Genomic DNA, 23914 nt, shown 5'->3' on the forward strand with positions numbered 1-23914 from the left:
CGCACCAGCAGCAAGCTGCTCCCAGCTGAATACTCGTAAATGTCGTTTACCGGGGCCACTCTTTGATGTCCAGTGGCACAATCTAGATTTCTTCAGAAAATATCCAAGCAAGGAAGCATCTTTGAATATTTTCAATGATATCTCTGAAGAAAGCCCTCATGACGAAAAGCAGGGTGTCTTGACATGAGCACTTTTTGCATTGAAGATAGCAAAGATGTAAGGGCTATTACCCCCCTCTTTAAGTGTTCAAGTTCATAGATGAAGGACGCTTGTACAGCTTTCAATTTTAATTTTCATGGCCATTTTATGAATTCATTGATAATGGAATAGATTGAAGACGCCTTTGTATTAAAAGTTCAGTTAGTTGATGTACGGTAAATAAATTAAAGGGTTTTGATTTTTGAAGGATATAGATAAAGATCAAGTCATCTTTGCACAAGGGGGCACCTGGATTTGAACCAGGGACCTCTTGATCTGCAGTCAAATGCTCTACCACTGAGCTATGCCCCCACAAAGGTTACTCTTCATTTCTTTTAAAAAGAGCTCTCTTTCATGTGGCTCAGAACCTTTAAAGCACACATACTATGCATAGCTTATCAGAAACCTTAAGTGGGGCAATCTTGCATTCTAGAACTCAATGTTGTAGCTTTGACTCCAAGCACCACCATTTTCAGGGAGAATTGGAATGAAACCCAGTACTAATCAACTTTTTTTTTCCCCTCTCCCACTCATTTAATGTCACTTGGTTGTTTTTCTACATGTTTCTTTGTTTTTATTATTTTTAATGAAATTTTTTATTTATTTTATCTTTTGTCTGATTAAGTAGATTCAGAATCATTTCTTCTTAAACAAAAGAAAACAAGAATCAGCTTAAAAATTAAAAAAAAAACATAAAACAGACAGAAACAGAAGCTCTAGCATCTTTAAAACTGAGCAAAAACGTACAGACGGTGGTCTGAGAAATAGAAAGAACGCCTTCATTAGAAAGAGAGAACAAATTAATACTACGATTAACCAAGCTTAACCCGCCCTGGATGAATTCCGGGACTCTGTAAACTTCCTACTGAAACATATAAAAACAACTCTGCTCTCATAGAAATAGTCCACTCAGTATGTACTCTCTTCTTCTTAACTCCTCTCTAGGAGATTAAGAACAATCATCAAAGTCCCACAGCCCAGCTGTAAAAGCAGACTTGTAAGACAAATTCATGCTCAGAAGAGAATACTGAAGCTCTTCCTCGTGGACAGCGAGACCAAACACTTTCTAACACATTTCTCCAGTCACAACCTATAGAAATGATCCCAGAAAGTACAGTCTTAACTGAGGTGGCTCTTCCTCATTTCTCTCCATGCTGCTTACCAGACATTACTTTCAAAGGAGGAAAGTACATAAAGATTTCTGAGCCTTTGTTCTTTCTAGATGGAGCCAGGTTGGGACTTAAATCTTCTCGGATACATATTTTGGGGTTGGTATACATTGCAATGTCTAATTGTTCGGCAACTGTTTCAAAAACCACACCTCCTATTTTACATATGGTGACCTGTCAGCCAATCCCAGACAAGTACTAAAGAGATGCTTGAAAACAAGAAGATGTGTATTCCAAAACTATTAGCCTCGCACCAGCAGCAGCTGCTCCCAGCTGAATACTCGTAAATGTCGTTTACCGGGGCCACTCTTTGATGTCCAGTGGCACAATCTAGATTTCTTCAGAAAATATCCAAGCAAGGCAAGCATCTATGATTATTTTCAATGATATCTCTGAAGAAAGCCCTCATGACGAAAAGCAGGGTGTCTTGACATGAGCACTTTTTGCATTGAAGATAGCAAAGATGTAAGGGCTATTACCCCCCTCTTTAAGTGTTCAAGTTCATAGATGAAGGACGCTTGTACAGCTTTCAATTTTAATTTTCATGGCCATTTTATGAATTCATTGATAATGGAATAGATTGAAGACGCCTTTGTATTAAAAGTTCAGTTAGTTGATGTACGGTAAATAAATTAAAGGGTTTTGATTTTTGAAGGATATAGATAAAGATCAAGTCATCTTTGCGCAAGGGGGCACCTGGATTTGAACCAGGGACCTCTTGATCTGCAGTCAAATGCTCTACCACTGAGCTATGCCCCCACAAAGGTTGCTCTTCATTTCTTTTAAAAAGAGCTCTCTTTCATGTGGCTCAGAACCTTTAAAGCACACATACTATGCATAGCTTATCCAGAAACATCTACCTTAAGTGGGGCAATCTTGCATTCTAGAACTCAATGTTGTAGCTTTGACTCCAAGCACCACCATTTTCAGGGAGAATTGGAATGAAACCCAGTACTAATCAACTTTTTTTTCCACTCTCCCACTCATTTAATGTCACTTGGTTGTTTTTCTACATGTTTTTTTGTTTTTATTATTTTTAATGAAATTTTTTATTTATTTTATCTTTTGTCTGATTAAGTAGATTCAGAATCATTTCTTCTTAAACAAAAGAAAACAAGAATCAGCTTAAAAAAAAAAAAAAAACATAAAACAGACAGAAACAGAAGCTCTAGCATCTTTAAAACTGAGCAAAAACGTACAGACGGTGGTCTGAGAAATAGAAAGAACGCCTTCATTAGAAAGAGAGAACAAATTAATACTACGATTAACCAAGCTTAACCCGCCCTGGATGAATTCCGGGACTCTGTAAACTTCCTACTGAAACATATAAAAACAACTCTGCTCTCATAGAAATAGTCCACTCAGTATGTACTCTCTTCTTCTTAACTCCTCTCTAGGAGATTAAGAACAATCATCAAAGTCCCACAGCCCAGCTGTAAAAGCAGACTTGTAAGACAAATTCATGCTCAGAAGAGAATACTGAAGCTCTTCCTCGTGGACAGCGAGACCAAACACTTTCTAACACATTTCTCCAGTCACAACCTATAGAAATGATCCCAGAAAGTACAGTCTTAACTGAGGTGGCTCTTCCTCATTTCTCTCCATGCTGCTTACCAGACATTACTTTCAAAGGAGGAAAGTACATAAAGATTTCTGAGCCTTTGTTCTTTCTAGATGGAGCCAGGTTGGGACTTAAATCTTCTCGGATACATATTTTGGGGTTGGTATACATTGCAATGTCTAATTGTTCGGCAACTGTTTCAAAAACCACACCTCCTATTTTACATATGGTGACCTGTCAGCCAATCCCAGACAAGTTACTAAAGAGATGCTTGAAAACAAGAAGATGTGTATTCCAAAACTATTAGCCTCGCACCAGCAGCAACTGCTCCCAGCTGAATACTCGTAAATGTCGTTTACCGGGGCCACTCTTTGATGTCCAGTGGCACAATCTAGATTTCTTCAGAAAATATCCAAGCAAGGAAGCATCTTTGAATATTTTCAATGATATCTCTGAAGAAAGCCCTCATGACGAAAAGCAGGGTGTCTTGACATGAGCACTTTTTGCATTGAAGATAGCAAAAATGTAAGGGCTATTACCCCCCTCTTTAAGTGTTCAAGTTCATAGATGAAGGACGCTTGTACAGCTTTCAATTTTAATTTTCATGGCCATTTTATGAATTCATTGATAATGGAATAGATTGAAGATGCCTTTGTATTAAAAGTTCAGTTAGTTGATGTACGGTAAATAAATTAAAGGGTTTTGATTTTTGAAGGATATAGATAAAGATTAAGTCATCTTTGCACAAGGGGGCACCTGGATTTGAACCAGGGACCTCTTGATCTGCAGTCAAATGCTCTACCACTGAGCTATGCCCCCACAAAGGTTACTCTTCATTTCTTTTAAAAAGAGCTCTCTTTCATGTGGCTCAGAACCTTTAAAGCACACATACTATGCATAGCTTACCAGAAACATCTACCTTAAGTGGGACAATCTTGCATTCTAGAACTCAATGTTGTAGCTTTGACTCCAAGCACCACCATTTTTAGGGAGAATTGGAATGAAACCCAGTACTAATCAACTTTTTTTTTCCCCTCTCCCACTCATTTAATGTCACTTGGTTATTTTTCTACATGTTTCTTTGTTTTTATTATTCTTAATGAAATTTTTTATTTATTTTATCTTTTGTCTGATTAAGTAGATTCAGAATCATTTCTTCTTAAACAGAAGAAAGCAAGAATCAGCTTCAAAATAAAAAAAAAAACATAAAACAGACAGAAACAGAAGCTCTAGCATCTTTAAAACTGAGCAAAAACGTACAGACGGTGGTCTGAGAAATAGAAAGAACGCCTTCATTAGAAAGAGAGAACAAATTAATACTACGATTAACCAAGCTTAACCCGCCCTGGATGAATTCCGGGACTCTGTAAACTTCCTACTGAAACATATCAAAACAACTCTGCTCTCAGAGAAATAGTCCACTTAGTATGTACTCCCTTCTTCTTAACTCCTCTCTAGGAGATTAAGAACAATCATCAAAGTCCCACAGCCCAGCTGTAAAAGCAGACTTGTAAGACAAATTCATGCTCAGAAGAGAATACTGAAGCTCTTCCTCGTGGACAGCGAGACCAAACACTTTCTAACACATTTCTCCAATCACAACCTATAGAAATGATCCCAGAAAGTACAGTCTTAACTGAGGTGGCTCTTACTCATTTCTCTCCATGCTGCTTACCAGACATTACTTTCAAAGGAGGAAAGTACATAAAGATTTCTGAGCCTTTGTTCTTTCTAGATGGAGCCAGGTTGGGACTTAAATCTTCTCGGATACATATTTTGGGGATGGTATACATTGCAATGTCTAATTGTTCGGCAACTGTTTCAAAAACCACACCTCCTATTTTACATATGGTGACCTGTCAGCCAATCCCAGACAAATACTAAAGAGATGCTTGAAAACAAGAAGATGTGTATTCCAAAACTATTAGCCTCGCACCAGCAGCAGCTGCTCCCAGCTGAATACTCGTAAATGTCGTTTACCGGGGCCACTCTTTGATGTCCAGTGGCACAATCTAGATTTCTTCAAAAATATCCAAGCAAGAAAGCATCTCTGAATATTTTCAATGATATCTCTGAAGAAAGCCCTCATGACGAAAAGCAGGGTGTCTTGACATGAGCACTTTTTGCATTGAAGATAGCAAAGATGTAAGGGCTATTACCCCCCTCTTTTAGTGTTCAAGTTCATAGATCAAGGACGCTTGTACAGCTTTCAATTTTAATTTTCATGGCCATTTTATGAATTCATTGATAATGGAATAGATCAGGGGTGCCCAACGCGTCGATCGCGATCGACCAGTAGCTCAGGAAGGCAACGCGAGTCGATCGCGGAGCCTATCCCGGGCTCTGTGATAGACTCGTGTTGCCGTCCTGATCTACGGGCCGATCAGCCTTCCTCTCCAGTTTTCTTTCTCCCTAGTGCCTTTTAGCTGCGCGATCCGCCCAGCTGTCATCTGCCGCTGCTGAACAAAAAACCGGGTCCTGCCTTCGCGGAAACAGAAAGTAGGCAGGATCCGGCAGGAAGAAGAACAAATGCTTGTCTCCCGCATTAGCCCGTAGCGAACGCTTGCTTCAGGGCTCTCAACATGTGCGTGCCGGCTTCTCTTCTCTTCCCTCCGAAACCGGAAGTTATGTCCGGGGGGGGAGGGGAGAAGGGAAGCCGGCGCGCACATGTTGAGAGCCCTGAAGCAAGCGTTCGCTACGGGCTAATGCGGGAGACAAGCATTTGTTCTTCTTCCTGCCGGGTCCTGCCTACTTTCTGTTTCCGCGAAGGCAGGACCCGGCAGCATTTCCCCTAATAGGTCGATCGCGATCTTGGGCTGATCAGCCTTCCTCTTCCCAATGGCAGAATTGACGTCAGGGAGAGGAATGCTGGTTGGCCGAAGCAGGGAGAGCTTGGGGCCTGTTATTGGTGGCGTTTGGGTCCTGGTCCCCGATGGCAATGGCAGTGGCAGTGGCTTGGGGGAGGGCAGGGAGAAAGAAAGAAAAAGGACAGGCAGGGAGACAGAAGGAAAGAAGAGAAACAGAAAAAAATGAAAGGGAGGCAGAGAGAAAGAAAGGGCAGGGAAGAGGAAGGAAAAGTTGGGGGAAGAAATGAGGTCTGGAGGAGAAGAAGCATACAGGCTAAAAGAAGGGAAGAAAGATTGTATGCACAGTCAGAAGAAGAAAGTGCAACCAGAGACTCATGAAATCACCAGACAAGGTAGGGAAAATGATTTTATTTTAAATTTTGTGATCAAAATGTGTCTGAATTTATATCTGCTGTCTATATTTTACACTAAGGTCCCCTTTTACTAAACCGCAATAGAGGTTTTTAGCGCAGGGAGCCTAGGAGTGTCGAGAGCAGCGCTGGGCATTCAGCGCAGCTCCCTGCACTAAAAACTGCTAACGTGGTTTAGTAAAAAGGGAGGGAGTATATTTGTCTATTTTTGTATGGTTGTTACTGAAGTGATAGTGCATAGAGTCATCTGCTTTGACCTCTTTGAAAACCCTGGAATAGGAATGATGATTAACATTTTCTATGCGTACAGTGTGCGTTGTGTTTTTTTTAAAATTTTATTGTTGGTAGATCATTGTGACTTGGTCATTTAAAAAGTAGCTCGCAAGCCCAAAAAGTGTGGGCACCCCTGGAATAGATTGAAGACGCCTTTGTATTAAAAGTTCAGTTAGTTGATGTACGGTAAATAAATTAAAGGGTTTTGATTTTTGAAGGATATAGATAAAGATCAAGTCATCTTTGCGCAAGGGGGCACCTGGATTTGAACCAGGGACCTCTTGATCTGCAGTCAAATGCTCTACCACTGAGCTATGCCCCCACAAAAGTTGCTCTTCATTTCTTTTAAAAAGAGCTCTCTTTCATGTGGCTCAGAACCTTTAAAGCACACATACTATGCATAGCTTATCAGAAACATCTACCTTAAGTGGGGCAATCTTGCATTCTAGAACTCAATGTTGTAGCTTTGACTCCAAGCACCACCATTTTCAGGGAGAATTGGAATGAAACCCAGTACTAATCAACTTTTTTTTCCACTCTCCCACTCATTTAATGTCACTTGGTTGTTTTTCTACATGTTTCTTTGTTTTTATTATTTTTAATGAAATTTTTTATTTATTTTATCTTTTGTCTGATTAAGTAGATTCAGAATCATTTCTTCTTAAACAAAAGAAAAGCAAGAATCAGCTTCAAAAAAAAAAAAAAAAACATAAAACAGACAGAAACAGAAGCTCTAGCATTTTTAAAACTGAGCAAAAACGTACAGACAGTGGTCTGAGAAATAGAAAGAACACCTTCATTAGAAAGAGAGAACAAATTAATACTACGATTAACCAAGCTTAACCCGCCCTGGATGAATTCCGGGACTCTGTAAACTTCCTACTGAAACATATAAAAACAACTCTGCTCTCATAGAAATAGTCCACTCAGTATGTACTCTCTTCTTCTTAACTCCTCTCTAGGAGATTAAGAACAATCATCAAAGTCCCACAGCCCAGCTGTAAAAGCAGACTTGTAAGACAAATTCATGCTCAGAAGAGAATACTGAAGCTCTTCCTCGTGGACAGCGAGACCAAACACTTTCTAACACATTTCTCCAGTCACAACCTATAGAAATGATCCCAGAAAGTACAGTCTTAACTGAGGTGGCTCTTCCTCATTTCTCTCCATGCTGCTTACCAGACATTACTTTCAAAGGAGGAAAGTACATAAAGATTTCTGAGCCTTTGTTCTTTCTAGATGGAGCCAGGTTGGGACTTAAATCTTCTCGGATACATATTTTGGGGTTGGTATACATTGCAATGTCTAATTGTTCGGCAACTGTTTCAAAAACCACACCTCCTATTTTACATATGGTGACCTGTCAGCCAATCCCAGACAAGTACTAAAGAGATGCTTGAAAACAAGAAGATGTGTATTCCAAAACTATTAGCCTCGCACCAGCAGCAACTGCTCCCAGCTGAATACTCGTAAATGTCGTTTACCGGGGCCACTCTTTGATGTCCAGTGGCACAATCTAGATTTCTTCAGAAAATATCCAAGCAAGGAAGCATCTTTGAATATTTTCAATGATATCTCTGAAGAAAGCCCTCATGACGAAAAGCAGGGTGTCTTGACATGAGCACTTTTTGCATTGAAGATAGCAAAAATGTAAGGGCTATTACCCCCCTCTTTAAGTGTTCAAGTTCATAGATGAAGGACGCTTGTACAGCTTTCAATTTTAATTTTCATGGCCATTTTATGAATTCATTGATAATGGAATAGATTGAAGATGCCTTTGTATTAAAAGTTCAGTTAGTTGATGTAGGGTAAATAAATTAAAGGGTTTTGATTTTTGAAGGATATAGATAAAGATTAAGTCATCTTTGCACAAGGGGGCACCTGGATTTGAACCAGGGACCTCTTGATCTGCAGTCAAATGCTCTACCACTGAGCTATGCCCCCACAAAGGTTACTCTTCATTTCTTTTAAAAAGAGCTCTCTTTCATGTGGCTCAGAACCTTTAAAGCACACATACTATGCATAGCTTATCAGAAACCTTAAGTGGGGCAATCTTGCATTCTAGAACTCAATGTTGTAGCTTTGACTCCAAGCACCACCATTTTCAGGGAGAATTGGAATGAAACCCAGTACTAATCAACTTTTTTTTTCCCCTCTCCCACTCATTTAATGTCACTTGGTTGTTTTTCTACATGTTTCTTTGTTTTTATTATTTTTAATGAAATTTTTTATTTATTTTATCTTTTGTCTGATTAAGTAGATTCAGAATCATTTCTTCTTAAACAAAAGAAAACAAGAATCAGCTTAAAAATTAAAAAAAAACATAAAACAGACAGAAACAGAAGCTCTAGCATCTTTAAAACTGAGCAAAAACGTACAGACGGTGGTCTGAGAAATAGAAAGAACGCCTTCATTAGAAAGAGAGAACAAATTAATACTACGATTAACCAAGCTTAACCCGCCCTGGATGAATTCCGGGACTCTGTAAACTTCCTACTGAAACATATAAAAACAACTCTGCTCTCATAGAAATAGTCCACTCAGTATGTACTCTCTTCTTCTTAACTCCTCTCTAGGAGATTAAGAACAATCATCAAAGTCCCACAGCCCAGCTGTAAAAGCAGACTTGTAAGACAAATTCATGCTCAGAAGAGAATACTGAAGCTCTTCCTCGTGGACAGCGAGACCAAACACTTTCTAACACATTTCTCCAGTCACAACCTATAGAAATGATCCCAGAAAGTACAGTCTTAACTGAGGTGGCTCTTCCTCATTTCTCTCCATGCTGCTTACCAGACATTACTTTCAAAGGAGGAAAGTACATAAAGATTTCTGAGCCTTTGTTCTTTCTAGATGGAGCCAGGTTGGGACTTAAATCTTCTCGGATACATATTTTGGGGTTGGTATACATTGCAATGTCTAATTGTTCGGCAACTGTTTCAAAAACCACACCTCCTATTTTACATATGGTGACCTGTCAGCCAATCCCAGACAAGTACTAAAGAGATGCTTGAAAACAAGAAGATGTGTATTCCAAAACTATTAGCCTCGCACCAGCAGCAGCTGCTCCCAGCTGAATACTCGTAAATGTCGTTTACCGGGGCCACTCTTTGATGTCCAGTGGCACAATCTAGATTTCTTCAGAAAATATCCAAGCAAGCAAGCATCTATGATTATTTTCAATGATATCTCTGAAGAAAGCCCTCATGACGAAAAGCAGGGTGTCTTGACATGAGCACTTTTTGCATTGAAGATAGCAAAGATGTAAGGGCTATTACCCCCCTCTTTAAGTGTTCAAGTTCATAGATGAAGGACGCTTGTACAGCTTTCAATTTTAATTTTCATGGCCATTTTATGAATTCATTGATAATGGAATAGATTGAAGACGCCTTTGTATTAAAAGTTCAGTTAGTTGATGTACGGTAAATAAATTAAAGGGTTTTGATTTTTGAAGGATATAGATAAAGATCAAGTCATCTTTGCAGCATGGGGGCACCTGGATTTGAACCAGGGACCTCTTGATCTGCAGTCAAATGCTCTACCACTGAGCTATGCCCCCACAAAGGTTGCTTTTCATTTCTTTTAAAAAGAGCTCTCTTTCATGTGGCTCAGAACCTTTAAAGCACACATACTATGCATAGCTTACCAGAAACATCTACCTTAAGTGGGGCAATCTTGCATTCTAGAACTCAATGTTGTAGCTTTGACTCCAAGCACCACCATTTTCAGGGAGAATTGGAATGAAACCCAGTACTAATCAACTTTTTTTTTCCCCTCTCCCACTCATTTAATGTCACTTGGTTGTTTTTCTACATGTTTCTTTGTTTTTATTATTTTTAATGAAATTTTTTATTTATTTTATCTTTTGTCTGATTAAGTAGATTCAGAATCATTTCTTCTTAAACAAAAGAAAACAAGAATCAGCTTAAAAATAAAAAAAAAACATAAAACAGACAGAAACAGAAGCTCTAGCATCTTTAAAACTGAGCAAAAACGTACAGACGGTGGTCTGAGAAATAGAAAGAACGCCTTCATTAGAAAGAGAGAACAAATTAATACTACGATTAACCAAGCTTAACCCGCCCTGGATGAATTCCGGGACTCTGTAAACTTCCTACTGAAACATATAAAAACAACTCTGCTCTCATAGAAATAGTCCACTCAGTATGTACTCTCTTCTTCTTAACTCCTCTCTAGGAGATTAAGAACAATCATCAAAGTCCCACAGCCCAGCTGTAAAAGCAGACTTGTAAGACAAATTCATGCTCAGAAGAGAATACTGAAGCTCTTCCTCGTGGACAGCGAGACCAAACACTTTCTAACACATTTCTCCAGTCACAACCTATAGAAATGATCCCAGAAAGTACAGTCTTAACTGAGGTGGCTCTTCCTCATTTCTCTCCATGCTGCTTACCAGACATTACTTTCAAAGGAGGAAAGTACATAAAGATTTCTGAGCCTTTGTTCTTTCTAGATGGAGCCAGGTTGGGACTTAAATCTTCTCGGATACATATTTTGGGGTTGGTATACATTGCAATGTCTAATTGTTCGGCAACTGTTTCAAAAACCACACCTCCTATTTTACATATGGTGACCTGTCAGCCAATCCCAGACAAGTACTAAAGAGATGCTTGAAAACAAGAAGATGTGTATTCCAAAACTATTAGCCTCGCACCAGCAGCAAGCTGCTCCCAGCTGAATACTCGTAAATGTCGTTTACCGGGGCCACTCTTTGATGTCCAGTGGCACAATCTAGATTTCTTCAGAAAATATCCAAGCAAGGAAGCATCTTTGAATATTTTCAATGATATCTCTGAAGAAAGCCCTCATGACGAAAAGCAGGGTGTCTTGACATGAGCACTTTTTGCATTGAAGATAGCAAAAATGTAAGGGCTATTACCCCCCTCTTTAAGTGTTCAAGTTCATAGATGAAGGACGCTTGTACAGCTTTCAATTTTAATTTTCATGGCCATTTTATGAATTCATTGATAATGGAATAGATTGAAGACTGCCTTTGTATTAAAAGTTCAGTTAGTTGATGTAGGGTAAATAAATTAAAGGGTTTTGATTTTTGAAGGATATAGATAAAGATTAAGTCATCTTTGCACAAGGGGGCACCTGGATTTGAACCAGGGACCTCTTGATCTGCAGTCAAATGCTCTACCACTGAGCTATGCCCCCACAAAGGTTACTCTTCATTTCTTTTAAAAAGAGCTCTCTTTCATGTGGCTCAGAACCTTTAAAGCACACATACTATGCATAGCTTATCAGAAACCTTAAGTGGGGCAATCTTGCATTCTAGAACTCAATGTTGTAGCTTTGACTCCAAGCACCACCATTTTCAGGGAGAATTGGAATGAAACCCAGTACTAATCAACTTTTTTTTTCCCCTCTCCCACTCATTTAATGTCACTTGGTTGTTTTTCTACATGTTTCTTTGTTTTTATTATTTTTAATGAAATTTTTTATTTATTTTATCTTTTGTCTGATTAAGTAGATTCAGAATCATTTCTTCTTAAACAAAAGAAAACAAGAATCAGCTTAAAAATAAAAAAAAAACATAAAACAGACAGAAACAGAAGCTCTAGCATCTTTAAAACTGAGCAAAAACGTACAGACGGTGGTCTGAGAAATAGAAAGAACGCCTTCATTAGAAAGAGAGAACAAATTAATACTACGATTAACCAAGCTTAACCCGCCCTGGATGAATTCCGGGACTCTGTAAACTTCCTACTGAAACATATAAAAACAACTCTGCTCTCATAGAAATAGTCCACTCAGTATGTACTCTCTTCTTCTTAACTCCTCTCTAGGAGATTAAGAACAATCATCAAAGTCCCACAGCCCAGCTGTAAAAGCAGACTTGTAAGACAAATTCATGCTCAGAAGAGAATACTGAAGCTCTTCCTCGTGGACAGCGAGACCAAACACTTTCTAACACATTTCTCCAGTCACAACCTATAGAAATGATCCCAGAAAGTACAGTCTTAACTGAGGTGGCTCTTCCTCATTTCTCTCCATGCTGCTTACCAGACATTACTTTCAAAGGAGGAAAGTACATAAAGATTTCTGAGCCTTTGTTCTTTCTAGATGGAGCCAGGTTGGGACTTAAATCTTCTCGGATACATATTTTGGGGTTGGTATACATTGCAATGTCTAATTGTTCGGCAACTGTTTCAAAAACCACACCTCCTATTTTACATATGGTGACCTGTCAGCCAATCCCAGACAAGTACTAAAGAGATGCTTGAAAACAAGAAGATGTGTATTCCAAAACTATTAGCCTCGCACCAGCAGCAACTGCTCCCAGCTGAATACTCGTAAATGTCGTTTACCGGGGCCACTCTTTGATGTCCAGTGGCACAATCTAGATTTCTTCAGAAAATATCCAAGCAAGGAAGCATCTATGATTATTTTCAATGATATCTCTGAAGAAAGCCCTCATGACGAAAAGCAGGGTGTCTTGACATGAGCACTTTTTGCATTGAAGATAGCAAAAATGTAAGGGCTATTACCCCCCTCTTTAAGTGTTCAAGTTCATAGATGAAGGACGCTTGTACAGCTTTCAATTTTAATTTTCATGGCCATTTTATGAATTCATTGATAATGGAATAGATTGAAGACGCCTTTGTATTAAAAGTTCAGTTAGTTGATGTAGGGTAAATAAATTAAAGGGTTTTGATTTTTGAAGGATATAGATAAAGATCAAGTCATCTTTGCGCAAGGGGGCACCTGGATTTGAACCAGGGACCTCTTGATCTGCAGTCAAATGCTCTACCACTGAGCTATGCCCCCACAAAGGTTGCTCTTCATTTCTTTTAAAAAGAGCTCTCTTTCATGTGGCTCAGAACCTTTAAAGCACACATACTATGCATAGCTTATCAGAAACATCTACCTTAAGTGGGGCAATCTTGCATTCTAGAACTCAATGTTGTAGCTTTGACTCCAAGCACCACCATTTTCAGGGAGAATTGGAATGAAACCCAGTACTAATCAACTTTTTTTTTCCACTCTCCCACTCATTTAATGTCACTTGGTTGTTTTTCTACATGTTTTTTTGTTTTTATTATTTTTAATGAAATTTTTTATTTATTTTATCTTTTGTCTGATTAAGTAGATTCAGAATCATTTCTTCTTAAACAAAAGAAAACAAGAATCAGCTTAAAAATAAAAAAAAAACATAAAACAGACAGAAACAGAAGCTCTAGCATCTTTAAAACTGAGCAAAAACGTACAGACGGTGGTCTGAGAAATAGAAAGAACGCCTTCATTAGAAAGAGAGAACAAATTAATACTACGATTAACCAAGCTTAACCCGCCCTGGATGAATTCCGGGACTCTGTAAACTTCCTACTGAAACATATAAAAACAACTCTGCTCTCATAGAAATAGTCCACTCAGTATGTACTCTCTTCTTCTTAACTCCTCTCTAGGAGATTAAGAACAATCATCAAAGTCCCACAGCCCAGCTGTAAAAGCAGACTTGTAAGACAAATTCATGCTCAGAAGAGAATACTGAAGCTCTTCCTCGTGGACAGCGAGACCAAACACTTTCTAACACATTTCTCCAGTCACAACCTATAGAAATGATCCCAGAAAGTACAGTCTTAACTGAGGTGGCTCTTCCTCATTTCTCTCCATGCTGCTTACCAGACATTACTTTCAAAGGAGGAAAGTACATAAAGATTTCTGAGCCTTTGTTCTTTCTAGATGGAGCCAGGTTGGGACTTAAATCTTCTCGGATACATATTTTGGGGTTGGTATACATTGCAATGTCTAATTGTTCGGCAACTGTTTCAAAAACCACACCTCCTATTTTACATATGGTGACCTGTCAGCCAATCCCAGACAAGTACTAAAGAGATGCTTGAAAACAAGAAGATGTGTATTCCAAAACTATTAGCCTCGCACCAGCAGCAGCTGCTCCCAGCTGAATACTCGTAAATGTCGTTTACCGGGGCCACTCTTTGATGTCCAGTGGCACAATCTAGATTTCTTCAGAAAATATCCAAGCAAGGAAGCATCTTTGAATATTTTCAATGATATCTCTGAAGAAAGCCCTCATGACGAAAAGCAGGGTGTCTTGACATGAGCACTTTTTGCATTGAAGATAGCAAAGATGTAAGGGCTATTACCCCCCTCTTTAAGTGTTCAAGTTCATAGATGAAGGACGCTTGTACAGCTTTCAATTTTAATTTTCATGGCCATTTTATGAATTCATTGATAATGGAATAGATTGAAGACGCCTTTGTATTAAAAGTTCAGTTAGTTGATGTACGGTAAATAAATTAAAGGGTTTTGATTTTTGAAGGATATAGATAAAGATCAAGTCATCTTTGCACAAGGGGGCACCTGGATTTGAACCAGTGACCTCTTGATCTGCAGTCAAATGCTCTACCACTGAGCTATGCCCCCACAAAGGTTGCTCTTCATTTCTTTTAAAAAGAGCTCTCTTTCATGTGGCTCAGAACCTTTAAAGCACACATACTATGCATAGCTTATCAGAACATACCTTAAGTGGGGCAATCTTGCATTCTAGAACTCAATGTTGTAGCTTTGACTCCAAGCACCACCATTTTCAGGGAGAATTGGAATGAAACCCAGTACTAATCAACTTTTTTTTTCCCCTCTCCCACTCATTTAATGTCACTTGGTTGTTTTTCTACATGTTTCTTTGTTTTTATTATTTTTAATGAAATTTTTTATTTATTTTATCTTTTGTCTGATTAAGTAGATTCAGAATCATTTCTTCTTAAACAAAAGAAAGCAAGAATCAGCTTCAAAATAAAAAAAAAAACATAAAACAGACAGAAACAGAAGCTCTAGCATTTTTAAAACTGAGCAAAAACGTACAGACAGTGGTCTGAGAAATAGAAAGAACGCCTTCATTAGAAAGAGAGAACAAATTAATACTACAATTAACCAAGCTTAACCCGCCCTGGATGAATTCCGGGACTCTGTAAACTTCCTACTGAAACATATAAAAACAACTCTGCTCTCATAGAAATAGTCCACTCAGTATGTACTCTCTTCTTCTTAACTCCTCTCTAGGAGATTAAGAACAATCATCAAAGTCCCACAGCCCAGCTGTAAAAGCAGACTTGTAAGACAAATTCATGCTCAGAAGAGAATACTGAAGCTCTTCCTCGTGGACAGCGAGACCAAACACTTTCTAACACATTTCTCCAGTCACAACCTATAGAAATGATCCCAGAAAGTACAGTCTTAACTGAGGTGGCTCTTCCTCATTTCTCTCCATGCTGCTTACCAGACATTACTTTCACAGGAGGAAAGTACATAAAGATTTCTGAGCCTTTGTTCTTTCTAGATGGAGCCAGGTTGGGACTTAAATCTTCTCGGATACATATTTTGGGGATGGTATACATTGCAATGTCTAATTGTTCGGCAACTGTTTCAAAAACCACACCTCCTATTTTACATATGGTGACCTGTCAGCCAATCCCAGACAAATACTAAAGAGATGCTTGAAAACAAGAAGATGTGTATTCCAAAACTATTAGCCTCGCACCAGCAGCAGCTGCTCCCAGCTGAATACTCTTAAATGTCGTTTACCGGGGCCACTCTTTGATGTCCAGTGGCACAATCTAGATTTCTTCAAAAATATCCAAGCAAGGAAGCATCTCTGAATATTTTCAATAATATCTCTGAAGAAAGCACTCATGACGAAAAGCAGGGTGTCTTGACATGAGCACTTTTTGCATTGAAGATAGCAAAGATGTAAGGGCTATTACCCCCCTCTTTTAGTGTTCAAGTTCATAGATCAAGGACGCTTGTACAGCTTTCAATTTTAATTTTCATGGCCATTTTATGAATTCATTGATAATGGAATAGATCAGGGGTGCCCAACGCGTCGATCGCGATCGACCAGTAGCTCAGGAAGGCAACGCGAGTCGATCGCGGAGCCTATCCCGGGCTCTGTGATAGACTCGTGTTGCCGTCCTGATCTACGGGCCGATCAGCCTTCCTCTCCAGTTTTCTTTCTCCCTAGTGCCTTTTAGCTGCGCGATCCGCCCAGCTGTCATCTGCCGCTGCTGAACAAAAAACCGGGTCCTGCCTTCGCGGAAACAGAAAGTAGGCAGGATCCGGCAGGAAGAAGAACAAATGCTTGTCTCCCGCATTAGCCCGTAGCGAACGCTTGCTTCAGGGCTCTCAACATGTGCGTGCCGGCTTCTCTTCTCTTCCCTCCGAAACCGGAAGTTATGTCCGGGGGGGGGAGGGGAGAAGGGAAGCCGGCGCGCACATGTTGAGAGCCCTGAAGCAAGCGTTCGCTACGGGCTAATGCGGGAGACAAGCATTTGTTCTTCTTCCTGCCGGGTCCTGCCTACTTTCTGTTTCCGCGAAGGCAGGACCCGGCAGCATTTCCCCTAATAGGTCGATCGCGATCTTGGGCTGATCAGCCTTCCTCTTCCCAATGGCAGAATTGACGTCAGGGAGAGGAATGCTGGTTGGCCGAAGCAGGGAGAGCTTGGGGCCTGTTATTGGTGGCGTTTGGGTCCTGGTCCCCGATGGCAATGGCAGTGGCAGTGGCTTGGGGGAGGGCAGGGAGAAAGAAAGAAAAAGGACAGGCAGGGAGACAGAAGGAAAGAAGAGAAACAGAAAAAAAATGAAAGGGAGGCAGAGAGAAAGAAAGGGCAGGGAAGAGGAAGGAAAAGTTGGGGGAAGAAATGAGGTCTGGAGGAGAAGAAGCATACAGGCTAAAAGAAGGGAAGAAAGATTGTATGCACAGTCAGAAGAAGAAAGTGCAACCAGAGACTCATGAAATCACCAGACAAGGTAGGGAAAATGATTTTATTTTAAATTTTGTGATCAAAATGTGTCTGAATTTATATCTGCTGTCTATATTTTACACTAAGGTCCCCTTTTACTAAACCGCAATAGAGGTTTTTAGCGCAGGGAGCCTAGGAGTGTCGAGAGCAGCGCTGGGCATTCAGCGCAGCTCCCTGCACTAAAAACTGCTAACGTGGTTTAGTAAAAAGGGAGGGAGTATATTTGTCTATTTTTGTATGGTTGTTACTGAAGTGATAGTGCATAGAGTCATCTGCTTTGACCTCTTTGAAAACCCTGGAATAGGAATGATGATTAACATTTTCTATGCGTACAGTGTGCGTTGTGTTTTTTTTAAATTTTATTGTTGGTAGATCATTGTGACTTGGTCATTTAAAAAGTAGCTCGCAAGCCCAAAAAGTGTGGGCACCCCTGGAATAGATTGAAGACGCCTTTGTATTAAAAGTTCAGTTAGTTGATGTACGGTAAATAAATTAAAGGGTTTTGATTTTTGAAGGATATAGATAAAGATCAAGTCATCTTTGCGCAAGGGGGCACCTGGATTTGAACCAGGGACCTCTTGATCTGCAGTCAAATGCTCTACCACTGAGCTATGCCCCCACAAAAGTTGCTCTTCATTTCTTTTAAAAAGAGCTCTCTTTCATGTGGCTCAGAACCTTTAAAGCACACATACTATGCATAGCTTATCAGAAACATCTACCTTAAGTGGGGCAATCTTGCATTCTAGAACTCAATGTTGTAGCTTTGACTCCAAGCACCACCATTTTCAGGGAGAATTGAAATGAAACCCAGTACTAATCAACTTTTTTTTTCCCCTATCCCACTCATTTAATGTCACTTGGTTGTTTTTCTACATGTTTCTTTATTTTTATTTTTTTTTTAATGAAATTTTTTATTTATATTATCTTTTGTCTGATTAAGTAGATTCAGAATCATTTCTTCTTAAACAAAAGAAAGCAAGAATCAGCTTCAAAATTAAAAAAAAAAACATAAAACAGACAGAAACAGAAGCTCTAGCATCTTTAAAACTGAGCAAAAACGTACAGACGGTGGTCTGAGAAATAGAAAGAACGCCTTCATTAGAAAGAGAGAACAAATTAATACTACGATTAACCAAGCTTAACCCGCCCTGGATGAATTCCGGGACTCTGTAAACTTCCTACTGAAACATATAAAAACAACTCTGCTCTCATAGAAATAGTCCACTCAGTATGTACTCTCTTCTTCTTAACTCCTCTCTAGGAGATTAAGAATAATCATCAAAGTCCCACAGCCCAGCTGTAAAAGCAGACTTGTAAGACAAATTCATGCTCAGAAGAGAATACTGAAGCTTTTCCTCGTGGACAGTGAGACCAAACACTTTCTAACACATTTCTCCAGTCACAACCTATAGAAATGATCCCAGAAAGTACAGTCTTAACTGAGGTGGTTCTTCCTCATTTCTCTCCATGCTGCTTACCAGACATTACTTTCACATGAGGAAAGTACATAAAGATTTCTGAGCCTTTGTTCTTTCTAAATCGAGCCAGGTTGGGACTTAAATCTTCTCGGATACATATTTTGGGGTTGGTATACTTTGCAATGTCTAATTGTTCGGCAACTGTTTCAAAAACCACACCTCCTATTTTACATATGGTGACCTGTCAGCCAATCCCAGACAAGTACTAAAGAGATGCTTGAAAACAAGAAGATGTGTATTCCAAAACTATTAGCCTCGCACCAGCAGCAGCTGCTCCCAGCTGAATACTCGTAAATGTCGTTTACCGGGGCCACTCTTTGATGTCCAGTGGCACAATCTAGATTTCTTCAGAAAATATCCAAGCAAGGAAGCATCTTTGAATATTTTCAATGATATCTCTGAAGAAAGCCCTCATGACGAAAAGCAGGGTGTCTTGACATGAGCACTTTTTGCATTGAAGATAGCAAAGATGTAAGGGCTATTACCCCCCTCTTTAAGTGTTCAAGTTCATAGATGAAGGACGCTTGTACAGCTTTCAATTTTAATTTTCATGGCCATTTTATGAATTCATTGATAATGGAATAGATTGAAGACGCCTTTGTATTAAAAGTTCAGTTAGTTGATGTACGGTAAATAAATTAAAGGGTTTTGATTTTTGAAGGATATAGATAAAGATTAAGTCATCTTTGCACAAGGGGGCACCTGGATTTGAACCAGGGACCTCTTGATCTGCAGTCAAATGCTCTACCACTGAGCTATGCCCCCACAAAGGTTACTCTTCATTTCTTTTAAAAAGAGCTCTCTTACATGTGGCTCAGAACCTTTAAAGCACACATACTATGCATAGCTTATCAGAAACCTTAAGTGGGGCAATCTTGCATTCTAGAACTCAATGTTGTAGCTTTGACTCCAAGCACCACCATTTTCAGGGAGAATTGGAATGAAACCCAGTACTAATCAACTTTATTTTTCCCCTCTCCCACTCATTTAATGTCACTTGGTTGTTTTTCTACATGTTTCTTTGTTTTTATTATTTTTAATGAAATTTTTTATTTATTTTATCTTTTGTCTGATTAAGTAGATTCAGAATCATTTCTTCTTAAACAAAAGAAAACAAGAATCAGCTTAAAAATAAAAAAAAAAACATAAAACAGACAGAAACAGAAGCTCTAGCATCTTTAAAACTGAGCAAAAACGTACAGACGGTGGTCTGAGAAATAGAAAGAACGCCTTCATTAGAAAGAGAGAACAAATTAATACTACGATTAACCAAGCTTAACCCGCCCTGGATGAATTCCGGGACTCTGTAAACTTCCTACTGAAACATATAAAAACAACTCTGCTCTCATAGAAATAGTCCACTCAGTATGTACTCTCTTCTTCTTAACTCCTCTCTAGGAGATTAAGAACAATCATCAAAGTCCCACAGCCCAGCTGTAAAAGCAGACTTGTAAGACAAATTCATGCTCAGAAGAGAATACTGAAGCTCTTCCTCGTGGACAGCGAGACCAAACACTTTCTAACACATTTCTCCAGTCACAACCTATAGAAATGATCCCAGAAAGTACAGTCTTAACTGAGGTGGCTCTTCCTCATTTCTCTCCATGCTGCTTACCAGACATTACTTTCAAAGGAGGAAAGTACATAAAGATTTCTGAGCCTTTGTTCTTTCTAGATGGAGCCAGGTTGGGACTTAAATCTTCTCGGATACATATTTTGGGGTTGGTATACATTGCAATGTCTAATTGTTCGGCAACTGTTTCAAAAACCACACCTCCTATTTTACATATGGTGACCTGTCAGCCAATCCCAGACAAGTACTAAAGAGATGCTTGAAAACAAGAAGATGTGTATTCCAAAACTATTAGCCTCGCACCAGCAGCAGCTGCTCCCAGCTGAATACTCGTAAATGTCGTTTACCGGGGCCACTCTTTGATGTCCAGTGGCACAATCTAGATTTCTTCAGAAAATATCCAAGCAAGCAAGCATCTATGATTATTTTCAATGATATCTCTGAAGAAAGCCCTCATGACGAAAAGCAGGGTGTCTTGACATGAGCACTTTTTGCATTGAAGATAGCAAAGATGTAAGGGCTATTACCCCCCTCTTTAAGTGTTCAAGTTCATAGATGAAGGACGCTTGTACAGCTTTCAATTTTAATTTTCATGGCCATTTTATGAATTCATTGATAATGGAATAGATTGAAGACGCCTTTGTATTAAAAGTTCAGTTAGTTGATGTACGGTAAATAAATTAAAGGGTTTTGATTTTTGAAGGATATAGATAAAGATCAAGTCATCTTTGCGCAAGGGGGCACCTGGATTTGAACCAGGGACCTCTTGATCTGCAGTCAAATGCTCTACCACTGAGCTATGCCCCCACAAAGGTTGCTTTTCATTTCTTTTAAAAAGAGCTCTCTTTCATGTGGCTCAGAACCTTTAAAGCACACATACTATGCATAGCTTACCAGAAACATCTACCTTAAGTGGGGCAATCTTGCATTCTAGAACTCAATGTTGTAGCTTTGACTCCAAGCACCACCATTTTCAGGGAGAATTGGAATGAAACCCAGTACTAATCAACTTTTTTTTCCACTCTCCCACTCATTTAATGTCACTTGGTTGTTTTTCTACATGTTTTTTTGTTTTTATTATTTTTAATGAAATTTTTTATTTATTTTATCTTTTGTCTGATTAAGTAGATTCAGAATCATTTCTTCTTAAACAAAAGAAAACAAGAATCAGCTTAAAAAAAAAAAAAAAACATAAAACAGACAGAAACAGAAGCTCTAGCATCTTTAAAACTGAGCAAAAACGTACAGACGGTGGTCTGAGAAATAGAAAGAACGCCTTCATTAGAAAGAGAGAACAAATTAATACTACGATTAACCAAGCTTAACCCGCCCTGGATGAATTCCGGGACTCTGTAAACTTCCTACTGAAACATATAAAAACAACTCTGCTCTCATAGAAATAGTCCACTCAGTATGTACTCTCTTCTTCTTAACTCCTCTCTAGGAGATTAAGAACAATCATCAAAGTCCCACAGCCCAGCTGTAAAAGCAGACTTGTAAGACAAATTCATGCTCAGAAGAGAATACTGAAGCTCTTCCTCGTGGACAGCGAGACCAAACACTTTCTAACACATTTCTCCAGTCACAACCTATAGAAATGATCCCAGAAAGTACAGTCTTAACTGAGGTGGCTCTTCCTCATTTCTCTCCATGCTGCTTACCAGACATTACTTTCAAAGGAGGAAAGTACATAAAGATTTCTGAGCCTTTGTTCTTTCTAGATGGAGCCAGGTTGGGACTTAAATCTTCTCGGATACATATTTTGGGGTTGGTATACATTGCAATGTCTAATTGTTCGGCAACTGTTTCAAAAACCACACCTCCTATTTTACATATGGTGACCTGTCAGCCAATCCCAGACAAGTTCTAAAGAGATGCTTGAAAACAAGAAGATGTGTATTCCAAAACTATTAGCCTCGCACCAGCAGCAACTGCTCCCAGCTGAATACTCGTAAATGTCGTTTACCGGGGCCACTCTTTGATGTCCAGTGGCACAATCTAGATTTCTTCAGAAAATATCCAAGCAAGGAAGCATCTTTGAATATTTTCAATGATATCTCTGAAGAAAGCCCTCATGACGAAAAGCAGGGTGTCTTGACATGAGCACTTTTTGCATTGAAGATAGCAAAAATGTAAGGGCTATTACCCCCCTCTTTAAGTGTTCAAGTTCATAGATGAAGGACGCTTGTACAGCTTTCAATTTTAATTTTCATGGCCATTTTATGAATTCATTGATAATGGAATAGATTGAAGATGCCTTTGTATTAAAAGTTCAGTTAGTTGATGTACGGTAAATAAATTAAAGGGATTTGATTTTTGAAGGATATAGATAAAGATTAAGTCATCTTTGCAGCAAGGGGGCACCTGGATTTGAACCAGGGACCTCTTGATCTGCAGTCAAATGCTCTACCACTGAGCTATGCCCCCACAAAGGTTACTCTTCATTTCTTTTAAAAAGAGCTCTCTTTCATGTGGCTCAGAACCTTTAAAGCACACATACTATGCATAGCTTATCAGAAACACTACTAAGTGGGGCAATCTTGCATTCTAGAACTCAATGTTGTAGCTTTGACTCCAAGCACCACCATTTTCAGGGAGAATTGGAATGAAACCCAGTACTAATCAACTTTTTTTTCCCCTCTCCCACTCATTTAATGTCACTTGGTTGTTTTTCTACATGTTTCTTTGTTTTTATTATTTTAATGAAATTTTTATTTATTTTATCTTTTGTCTGATTAAGTAGATTCAGAATCATTTCTTCTTAAACAAGAAGAAAACAAGAATCAGCTTAAAAATAAAAAAAAAACATAAAACAGACAGAAACAGAAGCTCTAGCATCTTTAAAACTGAGCAAAAACGTACAGACGGTGGTCTGAGAAATAGAAAGAACGCCTTCATTAGAAAGAGAGAACAAATTAATACTACGATTAACCAAGCTTAACCCGCCCTGGATGAATTCCGGGACTCTGTAAACTTCCTACTGAAACATATAAAAACAACTCTGCTCTCATAGAAATAGTCCACTCAGTATGTACTCTCTTCTTCTTAACTCCTCTCTAGGAGATTAAGAACAATCATCAAAGTCCCACAGCCCAGCTGTAAAAGCAGACTTGTAAGACAAATTCATGCTCAGAAGAGAATACTGAAGCTCTTCCTCGTGGACAGCGAGACCAAACACTTTCTAACACATTTCTCCAGTCACAACCTATAGAAATGATCCCAGAAAGTACAGTCTTAACTGAGGTGGCTCTTCCTCATTTCTCTCCATGCTGCTTACCAGACATTACTTTCAAAGGAGGAAAGTACATAAAGATTTCTGAGCCTTTGTTCTTTCTAGATGGAGCCAGGTTGGGACTTAAATCTTCTCGGATACATATTTGGGGATGGTATACATTGCAATGTCTAATTGTTCGGCAACTGTTTCAAAAACCACACCTCCTATTTTACATATGGTGACCTGTCAGCCAATCCCAGACAAGTACTAAAGAGATGCTTGAAAACAAGAAGATGTGTATTCCAAAACTATTAGCCTCGCACCAGCAGCAGCTGCTCCCAGCTGAATACTCGTAAATGTCGTTTACCCGGGGCCACTCTTTGATGTCCAGTGGCACAATCTAGATTTCTTCAGAAAATATCCAAGCAAGGAAGCATCTCTGAA

General features: G+C 39.1%; 26 non-coding genes across 26 annotated transcripts; all 26 read right to left on the minus strand.

Annotated features, from left to right (window-relative positions):
• Positions 1-438: 438 nt before the first annotated feature.
• On the minus strand, positions 439-510 carry TRNAC-GCA. Its single transcript has one exon. It is a non-coding gene; the product is annotated as a tRNA-Cys (tRNA).
• Positions 511-1102: 592 nt separating this feature from the next.
• On the minus strand, positions 1103-1319 carry LOC117352782. The gene has a single exon (XR_004537838.1). It is a non-coding gene; the product is annotated as a small nucleolar RNA U3 (small nucleolar RNA).
• Positions 1320-2054: 735 nt separating this feature from the next.
• On the minus strand, positions 2055-2126 carry TRNAC-GCA. Its single transcript has one exon. It is a non-coding gene; the product is annotated as a tRNA-Cys (tRNA).
• A 597-nt stretch (positions 2127-2723) lies between these two features.
• Positions 2724-2940, minus strand: LOC117352783. The gene has a single exon (XR_004537839.1). It is a non-coding gene; the product is annotated as a small nucleolar RNA U3 (small nucleolar RNA).
• Positions 2941-3675: 735 nt separating this feature from the next.
• TRNAC-GCA lies at positions 3676-3747 on the minus strand. Its single transcript has one exon. It is a non-coding gene; the product is annotated as a tRNA-Cys (tRNA).
• Positions 3748-4345: 598 nt separating this feature from the next.
• Positions 4346-4562, minus strand: LOC117352798. The gene has a single exon (XR_004537854.1). It is a non-coding gene; the product is annotated as a small nucleolar RNA U3 (small nucleolar RNA).
• A 2106-nt stretch (positions 4563-6668) lies between these two features.
• On the minus strand, positions 6669-6740 carry TRNAC-GCA. Its single transcript has one exon. It is a non-coding gene; the product is annotated as a tRNA-Cys (tRNA).
• A 599-nt stretch (positions 6741-7339) lies between these two features.
• Positions 7340-7556, minus strand: LOC117352784. The gene has a single exon (XR_004537840.1). It is a non-coding gene; the product is annotated as a small nucleolar RNA U3 (small nucleolar RNA).
• Positions 7557-8290: 734 nt separating this feature from the next.
• TRNAC-GCA lies at positions 8291-8362 on the minus strand. Its single transcript has one exon. It is a non-coding gene; the product is annotated as a tRNA-Cys (tRNA).
• Positions 8363-8953: 591 nt separating this feature from the next.
• Positions 8954-9170, minus strand: LOC117352786. The gene has a single exon (XR_004537842.1). It is a non-coding gene; the product is annotated as a small nucleolar RNA U3 (small nucleolar RNA).
• Positions 9171-9905: 735 nt separating this feature from the next.
• On the minus strand, positions 9906-9977 carry TRNAC-GCA. Its single transcript has one exon. It is a non-coding gene; the product is annotated as a tRNA-Cys (tRNA).
• A 597-nt stretch (positions 9978-10574) lies between these two features.
• LOC117352787 lies at positions 10575-10791 on the minus strand. The gene has a single exon (XR_004537843.1). It is a non-coding gene; the product is annotated as a small nucleolar RNA U3 (small nucleolar RNA).
• A 736-nt stretch (positions 10792-11527) lies between these two features.
• On the minus strand, positions 11528-11599 carry TRNAC-GCA. Its single transcript has one exon. It is a non-coding gene; the product is annotated as a tRNA-Cys (tRNA).
• Positions 11600-12190: 591 nt separating this feature from the next.
• On the minus strand, positions 12191-12407 carry LOC117352788. Its single transcript, XR_004537844.1, has one exon. It is a non-coding gene; the product is annotated as a small nucleolar RNA U3 (small nucleolar RNA).
• A 734-nt stretch (positions 12408-13141) lies between these two features.
• TRNAC-GCA lies at positions 13142-13213 on the minus strand. Its single transcript has one exon. It is a non-coding gene; the product is annotated as a tRNA-Cys (tRNA).
• A 597-nt stretch (positions 13214-13810) lies between these two features.
• On the minus strand, positions 13811-14027 carry LOC117352789. The gene has a single exon (XR_004537845.1). It is a non-coding gene; the product is annotated as a small nucleolar RNA U3 (small nucleolar RNA).
• A 734-nt stretch (positions 14028-14761) lies between these two features.
• On the minus strand, positions 14762-14833 carry TRNAC-GCA. Its single transcript has one exon. It is a non-coding gene; the product is annotated as a tRNA-Cys (tRNA).
• A 595-nt stretch (positions 14834-15428) lies between these two features.
• On the minus strand, positions 15429-15645 carry LOC117352790. Its single transcript, XR_004537846.1, has one exon. It is a non-coding gene; the product is annotated as a small nucleolar RNA U3 (small nucleolar RNA).
• A 2107-nt stretch (positions 15646-17752) lies between these two features.
• TRNAC-GCA lies at positions 17753-17824 on the minus strand. The gene has a single exon. It is a non-coding gene; the product is annotated as a tRNA-Cys (tRNA).
• Positions 17825-18425: 601 nt separating this feature from the next.
• On the minus strand, positions 18426-18642 carry LOC117352799. The gene has a single exon (XR_004537855.1). It is a non-coding gene; the product is annotated as a small nucleolar RNA U3 (small nucleolar RNA).
• Positions 18643-19376: 734 nt separating this feature from the next.
• TRNAC-GCA lies at positions 19377-19448 on the minus strand. Its single transcript has one exon. It is a non-coding gene; the product is annotated as a tRNA-Cys (tRNA).
• Positions 19449-20040: 592 nt separating this feature from the next.
• Positions 20041-20257, minus strand: LOC117352791. The gene has a single exon (XR_004537847.1). It is a non-coding gene; the product is annotated as a small nucleolar RNA U3 (small nucleolar RNA).
• A 734-nt stretch (positions 20258-20991) lies between these two features.
• TRNAC-GCA lies at positions 20992-21063 on the minus strand. Its single transcript has one exon. It is a non-coding gene; the product is annotated as a tRNA-Cys (tRNA).
• Positions 21064-21659: 596 nt separating this feature from the next.
• On the minus strand, positions 21660-21876 carry LOC117352792. The gene has a single exon (XR_004537848.1). It is a non-coding gene; the product is annotated as a small nucleolar RNA U3 (small nucleolar RNA).
• A 735-nt stretch (positions 21877-22611) lies between these two features.
• Positions 22612-22683, minus strand: TRNAC-GCA. Its single transcript has one exon. It is a non-coding gene; the product is annotated as a tRNA-Cys (tRNA).
• Positions 22684-23275: 592 nt separating this feature from the next.
• Positions 23276-23492, minus strand: LOC117352793. The gene has a single exon (XR_004537849.1). It is a non-coding gene; the product is annotated as a small nucleolar RNA U3 (small nucleolar RNA).
• Positions 23493-23914: the final 422 nt, after the last annotated feature.

This window comes from Geotrypetes seraphini, chromosome 1, assembly GCF_902459505.1.
Source record: "Geotrypetes seraphini chromosome 1, aGeoSer1.1, whole genome shotgun sequence".
NCBI classification, from domain to species: Eukaryota; Metazoa; Chordata; class Amphibia; order Gymnophiona; family Dermophiidae; genus Geotrypetes; species Geotrypetes seraphini.